The sequence below is a fragment of the Periplaneta americana genome, chromosome 11, assembly GCF_040183065.1.
Source record: "Periplaneta americana isolate PAMFEO1 chromosome 11, P.americana_PAMFEO1_priV1, whole genome shotgun sequence".
Lineage (NCBI taxonomy): Eukaryota > Metazoa > Arthropoda > Insecta > Blattodea > Blattidae > Periplaneta > Periplaneta americana.
Window position 1 is genome coordinate 28,805,296 of NC_091127.1, and position 9,895 is coordinate 28,815,190.

The following is a 9,895-nucleotide window of genomic DNA, read 5'->3' on the forward strand; positions in this document are numbered from 1 at the left end:
TTCTTTCATTTATTACAATTTGGACCGGAGATGATTTTTGTCCTGAAATGCTAATACTTCAGTTTTGTAGGTTGAGATGTTCAAATTGTATTCTTTTCCGCTGTGGAGTAACGGGTAGCATGTCCGTAAAACGAGCAGGCCTATGTTCAAATCTTGGTTGGGATAGGTTACCAGATTAAGATTTTTCCAAGGTTCCAGGACTCATGTTAGGAGCAAATGCTGGGGAACTTTTGGCGCTGAACCCTAGACTCATTTCGCAGACGCTAGATAACTATAGCAGTTGATAAAGCGTCGTAAAATAACAAATTTAAAAAATTTCTTATTACTAAGCCCGGATGTTACGAAAAATGCCTTCTTTAAACTGAGTTTATGTATGAAAGACCTATTAGAGATAAACACGTTTCCACACATTTGGGGACGATAACCCCAAATTTTATTTTGTCTTTTTTGCCTATTTTAGCTCCCGTTGCCTATTTTAAGATTAAATGCCTCTTTTTTTTGGCCTTTTTACGTCATTATTGTACATTTTCTATATTTTAATGCATTTAAAGTATACCATACATAAATTCTATCAAAAAAAAAAAAAACAAAAAAGAACGGTTGTACGAATTAAAAATATATATTCACCTCACACAAGTATTTTCTGGGAATCTTATTCTCCAGCAATACATATGTTTCCAAGAAATAAACTTTTCTCCCTTACCAATTCCATCTTTTATGTCAATTAACAAAGATGTTTGAACAGTATAACCCTCAGTGCTCAGGTCACTTTGGGGTTTACCAGCGAAAGAAAGGGGATGAGGGAAGTATTAAGAGCAAGTCTCCAGGTCCCGTTACTGTTGTCGTTTGCATGCACAAGTCACGCGTACTTTGAAGTCTCTAATCCCTTCTCACACCCCTCTTTTTGAGACAATACACAGTCGGTTTTTCCCGATCTCTGAAAGAAAGTAGAGACAGTCCTTCTGAAATAAGTTGCTTTAATTTTGCTCCAATCACTTCAGTAGAAGTAGAAAGATCTTTTTCCACCATGAAAAACGTTCTCTCTGACAGGCGGCTCACTATGACAGTTGACAACTTAAAAAAGCATCTTGTTGTGAATGTAACCAAGGAAAGTGAGTACCGTGTTGGATAGTTTATTAAGTATTTGTCTATTTTTGTCTATTTCCATGAATAATAAATGCCTATTTCATTGCCTATTTTTACTGTTTTTAGTGCCTATATGCCTGCCTATTTTAACCAAAATAAATGCCTAAACATCCTCGCTCTACAGTTATTACATTCCTAATGAGAAAGAAAGTAATGACAGCGGTGGACTGTATGAGAAAGAAAGGGGAAATGATAACAAAGAACACGTAAAAGACGAGAAAACCTGTCTCAGCACGGTCTTCATACTATGAAAACATATTTTATCTCGCCGAGATTCGAGCCTGACATAGTCTTGCAATAGTTGTAGGGCCTATTGTTTATTGTGACCAGTTTTCAGTGTGTTGCTGCAGTCAAGTTACCAGTTTGTAAACAGGGACACACGACTCGCATTTAACTGTATGAAGGGTCAGACCACATGAATAGGGCCTAAGCTATTGTAACCTCGTTTAGCCTTGTTCATTGTGTGGAGGTCGACATTTATTGGCCATTCAAGAGAAGCTGTTGATTCCTCGACACAGATTAATGGACTGCCGCTTATTGTACAGACGGGCATTTCTAAGGTTGACTGTTTCTTGTTAAGGAACGGTAGAACGACAACTGCATAGTATAATGTAATGTACATGTAAACGCATGAAGTACCGGTATTTTATTCAACGGGCTGTGGAGTAACAGCTTGTCTGACCGTGAAATGAGCGGGCCCGAGTTCAAATCTTGGTTGGAACAAGACAGAGTACCTGGTTGAGGTTTTTTCCGTTTTTTTTTTTTCAATCCGTTAAAAGCAAATGCTGGGTAACTTTCGGCGCTGGACCGTGGAATCATTTCTCTGGCATTATAACCTTCATCTCATTCACGCGCTAGATAACCATAGCAGTTGACACAGCGACATAAAATAAAGGAATTAAAAAATTATTCTACGACACATCCAATCGTAGAACTTATTCAGATTAAAAATTCAATGCAGGTAAAAAATAGCCGACTAATTTTGTCTGCCAGGAACCAGGTTCTTTGAAGTACAGTATTATATACAATAGGTTTCTACGGCTTTATTTCCCTCCCGGAAGAAGCTATCCTAAGAATTTTGTCGCCCTTGGAACTCCATCGTTCTCGACCGGATTTGAATCGGCGCAAATTCGAAGCCAACGACCACCATGGTAACCACTAGACTCCGAGATCGACGTATGTGTATGTACATATATAGGCTAAATGTGTGTATGTGCGTGCGCGCGTACGTGTGTTTGTGTTTTTTGAATCCTCGGCCCCCATCACGATATCAACTCCATCGACGTAAAATAGAAGTTGATATAGGCCTAGCGTCGTTAAATAATCAACTAAAAATATGTATGTATGTATGTATGTATGTATGTATGCCTGGTGAATCCTCGGCCTCCATCTCGATATCAACTCCATCGACGTAAAATAGTAGTTGATATAGGCCTAGCGTCATTAAATAATCAACTAAAAAATATGTATGTATGTATGTACAGTATGAATGTACAGTATGTATGTATTTTTTATTTTATTTACTTGGTTATTTAACGACGCTGTATCAACTACGAGGTTATTTAGAGTCGGTGGAATTGGTGATAGTGAGATGATATTTGACGAAATGAGGCCGAGGATTCGCCATAGATTACCTAACATTTGCCTTACGATTGGGGAAAACCTCGGAAAAAACCCGACCAGGTAATCAGCCCAAGCGGGAATCGAACCCTCGCCCGAGCACAACTTTGGATCGGCAGGCAAGCGCCTTAGCCGATAGAGCTATGTATGTATGTATGCATGTATGTATGTATGTATGTATGTATGTATGTATGTATGTATGTATGTATGTATGTATTCATACTGTTCTGCCCAAGGGAAGGTCTTTCACTGCAAACCCAGCATTCTCCAATCTTTTCCATTTTCGCCTTCCTCTCAGTCTCAGCATACGAACCACACCTATCAGCTGATATCTTCCTCCGCCCCGAACTTTTCTTCCGTTCTCAATTTATTCCAGTGCATCCTTCAGCAGACAGTTTCTTCTTAGCCAGTGATCCAGCCAGTTCTTTTTCTCTTTCTGATCAGTTTCAGCTTCATTCTTTCTTCACTCATTCTTTCTAGCACAGCTTCATTTCTTATTCTGTCTCTCTCCATTTCATGCGCTCCGTTTTTCTCCATATTCACATTTCAAATGCTTCTAGTCGTTTCTCTTCATTTCGTCGTCATGTTCACGTTTCTGCTTCATATAATGCAACACTCCACACGAAGCGCTTCACTAGTCTCTTCCTTAGTTATTTTTCCAATGGCTTGCAGAAAACGCTCGCTTTGCCATTATTATCCTCCTTTTTTTACTTCCTGGCAGCAGCTCATATTTATATTTGTTACTGTTGCTTCAAATATCTTGGAGCAACAGTAACAAATATAAATGACACTCAGAAGGAAATTAAACGCAGAATAAATATCGGGAAATGCCTGTTATTATTCGGTTGAGAAGCTTTTGTCATCTAGTCTGCTGCCAAAAAATCTGAAAGTTAGAATTTATAAAACAGTTACATTACCCGTTGTTCTGTATGGTTGTGAAACTTGGACTCTCACTTTGAGAGAGGAACAGAGATTAAGGGTGCTTGAGAATAAGGTTCTTAGGAAAATATTTGGGGCTAAGAGGGATGAAGTTACAGGAGAATGGAGAAAGTTATACAACGCCGAACCACACATTGTATTCTTCACCTGACATAATTAGGAACATTAAATCCAGACGTTTGAGATGGGCAGAGCATGTAGCACGTATGGGCAAATCCAGAAATGCATATAGAGTGTTAGTTGGGAGACCTAAGGGAAAAAGACCTTTGGGAAAGCTGAGACATAGATGGGAAGATAATATTAAAATGCGTTTGAGGGAAGTGGGATATGATGATAGAGACTGGGTTAATCTTACATAGGATAGGGACCGATGGCGGGCTTATGTGAGGGCGGCAATGAACCTTCGGGTTCCTTAAAAGCCATTTGTAAGTAAGTAAGGCAGCAGCTCATATTACTACTACGTACGTACGTATGTATATGTATGTGTTTGTATGTGCATAAGTTATGTTTGTACGCGTACGTACAAATTATGTAATTTCTCAGTACGAATCTTATAGTACTTTGTTGTGAGTGTTTGTGTATAACTGTGTCTTGTTACGATGGAAAAGATAACGAAAGATCAGAATTATAATTTCGCTTTTTAAACTGAAATTTTTACAGTTATTGTTCTAAGTATTTGGTGAATGTTGTGAAATGTGGAATATATAGAGTGCATAAAAACGAGAAGTGCAACTACGATTCTTGTTAAAAAACAAATAAAAACTCGAGCAGAGAAAACGGTGGGGGTATTAGATTGTCTGTGGATTGTGAAGGTTTGCATTTTTATAGCCCAGAATACAGCGAAACGGGGGGATTATGGCAGGATCATTATGTAGCTGCTGTTTCCTTTATGGAATTCTCGGAACACCAAGTTGTGGTCGCCTCGTAACCACAAGCAAAACAGTTAAAACATCGACTTTTCAACGTCGGTAAACACCGGTTCGAATCCTGTCGAAACTAACTAGAATTCTGTCGGTGTAGATGATGTCACTTGATGGTTTCTCACAGAAGATTTTATTTTCTACTGTCCGCTTTCAATCAGACCAATAAGATTTTTAGTGAAGTGAAATAGACTCTTTGATTGAATTCGAAATTGAAATAGCGTCTATTTTATATGAATAATAAGAAGAAGAAGATGGAAAATGATAAGTGGGTAAAGAGAGATAACAGGGGTGTGTTAAGGAGAGGAGTACGATATAGAACAAAAGAACAAAGTGAGAAAAAAACAAGAAAAATACAACGGGAAGGAGCAGAAGATGAAGAAAGTAAAAGAAGAGACAAAATAATTTAGGATAGAAACGGATAAGAAAAATAACTTTGGAATAGAAGAGATGAATGTAGAGACGGGTAGAAGAAAGCTGTAAAGATAAATGAGAAGAAAGTGAAGAAAAGGCAGGAGATGTGGAAGAAGAAGGAAGATAAATTAAAGGAGAGAAACGGAAGATGTTTAGAAATGGAAGGACGGAAAGATAGTGGTAAAGACTGTGAAGTACAGTCGGAGGCAGGGATTTTGGCAGGTGACCTCGATGACATTTCCAGTAGGCGAGCCAATATTGTTTATGTGAACTGCATGAATGACTGGCGACAACGTTCTGAGTCGTTGTTTATATTTTCATACCCGCATTATTATGAAATACACCACGGTACAATCCGATTCAAAGAATACCTTAAATACATAAACTGGTCCTTTTCATATAGGCCTACGTACATGCACACATTATAGACTACTGTAGTTATATAGTTTAGCTATATGTGTATAGTTTTTGGAAGTGACTATCCATCTAAGTCCACTCGAATCTCGAGCCTGTATGTTTACTCTTACGGCCTACCCATTCCAGCTTCAGTTTGCTTGCTGCAGAGATATCAGCCGACCTTGCATTGGTGAGTAACTCGCTCTGGAGTTCAGATTAAAAAATCCGTCTGCAAAAATCTCTGGCTCCTACTATAAGCGACAGAAATGAATAGAATATGAATAGAATATATCGGAAGGAAAATAGGTTAGAAAGAAAAGAAAAAAAAACAAAATAATAGAGTACACAAAAGATATTTATTGTTTTGAAAGGATTTAAAATGTGCAAAGTACCTTCGTCAGTTTTATGGAGCTATCGAGAGAGAAATTTTACCGGTGCATGCTCTCTGTGAGTTTAGCTTAACTCTATGAAGAGAGAGTGTGATTAATTCTGGCATATCAGAAGTTATCACATGATATACACATAAGTTATTGATTTTATTGCTTTTCTTGTATAAAATCATGAATTTATTGACTGTAATAGTTCACAGAGCGCAGGAAAGTGCATCCTTCTACGCCGATCGTCGATGCAGAACATTAGGCTTTATAGTTTATTTATTTATTTATTTATTTATTTATTTATTTACTTATTTATTTATTTATTTATTTATTTATTTATTTATTTATTTATTTATTTATTTATTTATTTATTTATTTATTTATTTATTTATTCTGGTGTAGTTAAGATCATCAGTCCTTCTCTTCCACAACACCAGGAATACAAATACAATAATAGAAATAAACAGAAAAAATACACTATATACAAAATAAAGCTACACAAGAAATAAGAGAGAAAAAAACACTATAAACAAAGTAAAGCCACACAAAAATATACACAGGTTGCAGTCACACAAACTTTAAATGATTAATTAATTGTATCCTAACTAATTAACTAACAAACAAGAAACTTGAAATTTTAATCTAGATTAAAAAAGAAAAAGAAAAACACAAATCAATACTTCTAGCAATACCTAAAAACATTAACTAAGACAAAATTTTCCAATTTAACTTTGAATTGTGATAAAGTCCGGCAGTCCCTGACGTCATTAGGTAACGAAATCCAGAGGCGAGGTATTTCTACAGTATAGGAAGATGAGTATAAAGACGTTCTATGATGAGGGATAGAAAGAAGTACTTGATGTCGATTTCGAAGAGTTGTAAGAAGTTGAAAGCGCGATAACAGATAATTCGGAGTAGAAGTATGCATGATTCTAAACAGAAGAGACAGTGAATGTATTGTTCTTCGTTCCTTCAGACGCACCCATGAAAGTAACTGGAGGGTTCTCTTCAGTATTGCAAAGGCGCAATGTTCAAATCAAAGAGTACGTGCCACTAAGTAAGCACGAATCCTGGGGCTTCTGAGAGAGATTCTCTGACTGATTTCGCATTCATTCAGAAGCTGTAGGTATACAATACTAACGCTTATCCGTACAGTACGATTATTTAGTCCTGACAGTCGCCGGAGATGTGCGCCAGGGTCAGGCGAGTCCACTTAGTTACGCCAAGGGGTGTTTGGGTTAGTCACTCGCTTGCCTTCGGAGCGATTGGATGTCATGCGTGCGGTATGTTTCTAGTACAATTAAGCTGTACTGCATTCCTTTACCGACCGCTCGCCCTTATCTCTACTCCGGAGCTCTCCCCCCTACTCCTACTACTTCCCCTCTTTCGCGTCGCTGAGCTGTCAGGACTAAATAATCGGTCTGTACAAGACACGAACCTAGGACTTTCTGACTAAATTAATACACTCAGTCAGTTGAGACCTATCCATTTCTTCCTTCCCTTGCTTCTCCCTCTCTCCCCTCGTCCTATGTTTTGCTGTCTCTCTAACTCTACAAGTCTCTCTTTCTCCGTCCCTTGCCTATTCATTTCTTCTCTTTACCTATTTCTTGTTTTCTTTCTTCGTTCAATTCTCGCTCATTTTATCTAATTTCCACTATTCTTCTGCCTCATACATTCTTGTTTATTTCTCCTCTTACAATAACTTCCTTTAATATATGTTTCTTTTTTCATTTTTCTCCCCTGCCCTTGCTCATTGTACTCTCTTTTTTCCTCAATGTTTTTACGTTATCTCTGTAGCTGTCCAATTTTTTCTTTAATTCTCCCGTTCTCTCTCTCTACCATGCCCTTCCTCTCCTCCTCTCTAGCTCTATCTACCAATTTTCTCTTTTTCTGTCTTGTGCACTAGCACTTTCTTCCTTTTCTCTTTTCTCTGCCTTCTATACTCTCTCCAAATTTTGTTTTTTTTTCCCTTCATTTGCTCTATATCTTTCTTCCATGGTCGTTTTCCTTCTCTTGTTCCTTTACCCTCTATCTTGCTCTTCTCTACAGTTTTCTACCCGCCTCTTTTATTTCCTCTTTTCCTCTTCTATTCTCTCTTATCCTTCTTCATTCTCATTATTTCCCGTCTGATTTCTCTCCGTTCTCTCTTCCTCTCCTGTTGTCTCTTAGCATAACTACAGTATAAGAAGAATCAGTAGGGACAACTCTTGTCGGCACCTTTGATGTTGTTGGTACTAAATTCAAGCTCAGTAAAGTCTAGTTCTCAATGAATACAACTATGTCGCTAGTATCATACCACTATCAAAATATTAATAAAATATTTATTTATTTTATTGGTCAGTAATACGAATAATCTTGTATGTATATTATCTATCATTAGTATTATGTCGCTAGGAAGTCAAAATACTTATATCCATTGTTGACGTTCATGTTCGCACTTCACCGCAACGGACGCCATGATGTATTATGTTGTACTTGGATCAATTTTACCAACATAAGCCTCAAACAGTGACTTGAACGTTAGCGTCAATTAGTGAATATTTTCATGATGATTGCATACGGAAGTAATTATTATTATGGTTATATTGCCATCCCTTTGCCTTATGTCTTTAAAATTATTAAAAGATGAATAATGAATGTTTTCTGTTAATATTAAATTATGCAAGGCCTGTCGTAGATGGAGATCCATCTGGTGGAGGTTCCAGATAATACATCCGGTTTCGTGACATGCGCACTCAGAATTTGTGTCCACGAAATGGCTTAGGTGTCTTTACTGTATGTTCTCTATACTGTGGGATAATCCTTAACTTGGCAAAACTTCATTTCTCACACTAGTTTATTAAAACTTGTCGGACCGTAAAGAAAACAACTATCGCAATGTCCATATTTTTATGTGTTGTATAATATTACAGTATCACAATCTAGTATATTATACAGTCACGAAGCTTAAGTTGTGAGGGTGCTAGGAACAATAGACTGTGCCGGTATTATTTTGCACTGTCTGTAGTGAGGCGATATTAGCGATCCTACTGGTTAGAAACTATCTATGGATGCATATTTACTACGTATTGAGCTTCGTGACTGTATATGCTAGACTGTGATAGTATTGTGTAATTTTAATTTTAGCATATAGCATTTTAGCATATAGCCTATTAACCTGTTGTATCCTATATGATACATTGTCAATTTAAGGGTTAATCTATTTTTCTTTCTCTCGTTTTAGGCCTATTCTTCTCTCTTTTCCTCTGCTTCTTTATGTTTTTTCTTTACTTTTCTTAAATTTCTACTTTTGTTCTCTGTCTTCAAAAATTTGTTTTCCATTCTTTCTCTCTTTTCCTTTACTTCCCGTTCTCTCCACCTCGGCGTCTCCGTCGCTATTTCCCTTGAATGGCCCAGTCTCCTATTTCGAGACGTTATTTATTTATTTATTATTTTGCTAATAATTGTAACATAAAATATAATATATACAGAAAAACTTTAGCTCGCCCCTAAAAGAGTAGAACTCGTGCTCAGGGGCGGATTCCTGATTTGAAATTAATAATTATACAATTACCAAAAAGTAAAACCGTGTCATCTGCTTAAGAATAGTGAACACCATTGTATTGTTGTAAGTCAATTTTTAATAAGTCGTTAATATATATTAAAAATAGAATAGTGCCTAGAACTGTGCCTTGGGGAACACCTATATGATCATGAATGTCGTGTTCGTATTATCAACATCATCCTCATCTACACTAATTTTCTTTAATTCAAGACACTTTCAATTGCACTTTTTATTGAGGAAGTTACAAGATAATGAAGAATAAATCTTCTTTAACAAAACGAGTGTTAATTTTAAATCTCAGATTATTCCATTAAGTCCACATTATCTTCTTCTCCGCGCGTGAACAGTCACTGCAGAACCAGAAAATAACCAAGAGCAGCCTTAATGATTAAAGTGCAGTACAAAGGTTTATACCTTTGTAAGAATGCAGATACGCCCGTGGCTGTTTATACAGCCGCGACTCGTGAACACCGGTTTGAGCACAACCGCCATCTTGTTAGAGGTAGCAATGCCGAGGTGCAGATCCCCAGCGGGCAGCC